The sequence below is a fragment of the Hipposideros armiger genome, unplaced genomic scaffold (assembly GCF_001890085.2).
Source record: "Hipposideros armiger isolate ML-2016 unplaced genomic scaffold, ASM189008v1 scaffold_76, whole genome shotgun sequence".
Lineage (NCBI taxonomy): Eukaryota > Metazoa > Chordata > Mammalia > Chiroptera > Hipposideridae > Hipposideros > Hipposideros armiger.
The window spans coordinates 3,149,393-3,151,533 of NW_017731426.1; positions in this window are offsets into that span (position 1 = coordinate 3,149,393).

The window sequence follows — 2,141 nt, forward strand, 5'->3', positions numbered from 1 at the left end:
TTGTTCCCTAAGCTTCATATCAAACAAAATTGTAACCTGAGCAAGGCACTTAAAACCTCTCTGAAAATCAGTTCATTCTTCTAAAAAGATGCAATAGGATAATCCACGTTTAAATCTTAAATATAGTGTTTGCTCCAAAATGATTTTTTTCCTTTTTTGTTTCATTCTTCTATGATTATTTTTTTAATTATCCCTTCTCTTTTATTCATATATATAATATATATATAATATATATATATATAATATATATATATAATATATATATATATATATATGAATAAATATATGAATAAAAGAGAAGGGATAATTTAAAAAATATATATATATATCCCTTTTCTGTACTATGTTAGACAGGTACAGGGTGTGGTTTTAGTTACAGAGGTTTCAGGAGTCATGGCCAAAGCTGTAAATAAGAGATGTTTCCAGCTTCCTTGTCACCCTCATTCCACTGTTTATCCCTCTAGTCACTGTGGGGGTGGCCGTCACCTTGGTGACAGCAGTTTTGCTCAGCACATGTGGTGTGAACACTGGCCTACTGCAGAGTAGAGTCAGGTCCTGCTGTCTCAAGTAATTCACTATAAGCAGACAGCCTATTGTCTTTGTTCTCTTAGCAGCTTTGTTGCTGAAATACACTAATAATAGAACATGTTAGTGGAAATCGTGCCTCTCCAGCCCTACTTACTGCATGGCAACGTATTCTGACTGCTACTGTCAACAACTGATGGCTCTGGGTGATTGTTTCAGACTGTGCTCAAGGGAGTTCTCATCCTGCCTTCTGAATGATGTGTGCAGTAACTTGACTGATTCATTTCAATACGCCAAATGGTTTAAACGAAATGGAAATGAGCATTATGAAAATATTTTCAAATTAGCCGATGGTCATAGTGGACTGACGCTAAAGGGAAATGGAACCATCATAGAAATTAAGACCATCTATCCATTCTTGAGTCCAATTTGCCTGATCTTGGTCAAGAGTCAAGACCATTATTCAGCTCCATCCTTACTCTTAGCTATTCCTCCAAGTCTCCAAACATTTCAGACAAGACTCAACAATGACCTGGCTTCCTCCCTCTGCAGAGAGCCAACTCTGCCCAGTCTGATCTTAGAGAATCTCTAATCCAGTTTGCAAGTTGCATAAATGAGAAACTCAACATTAAATGAATTGTTCAAGTTCTCACAGCAGTTAAAGCAAAGAAACATTTTTAAAACTTATATATATTTTTATTATTATTTGAGCTTCGAAAGGTTAACTATTCAAACTAAGCTTGGAATACCTTGCTAAATGTAATTGGAATGAAACTTAGAAAAAGGAATAGGCTATGAATTTAAGATGGCAGGAATTTAATTTCTGTGCCGATCTTGAGTATGTCGAGGGAGGAAAATTGGCCCTCTCTTTACAAAATAACACAGAGCTTAGTTTCTGTATGAAATGAAGTTTGAAATTAATGTGGAATGAAAGTAAATATTTAGAAGAATAATTCCTTGAGCTTCCTCACTATCTTACTTTTACAAGACTTTGAAACTATCTTCTCCAGGGACAAAAGAAAGTAATTACCTCTCCTCCACATGGTGTTTAATCATGCTCTATTTTTCAAGGAACAGCTGTGCAATACTGGCTGGGCTACAAATTAAACACACCTCCTTCAACTTGCCTAGATTTAAAACATAATGAATATGTTGGGTGACAGAATCTTGATTCAAAAAGACGTTAACAGGCTACAGCTATAGGCTGAAAACAAGATGAAAGTTATCATGGATAAATGTAAGATCTTAGACTTGAATCCAAGAAGCCAAGTGAACAAACAGGGTGGAAAAGATGTGACTTAATAGCAGCAGAAGAGCAGAGTAAATTAAAAACCACAAAATTTAAAGGGTTTATTTGACAAGAAGCTAAATATGAGTCAGTGATTTGATCTGATTAGCAAAAAAAAAAAAAAGAATGATGCAATTTACTTAAGCAAAACCAATCATATTCAAGACCTAACTTAGGTTGACACACAAAAATTAATTACAAAGGACTTAAGGTTCTTCATAAACAAATGCTATCACCATTAATTTAAAATTTCTTCAGAGATAGAAGGATCTGACTGACATAATGTTTATTTTACTAGTTTTACTAAAACTCCAAGAGTTCCTCTTAT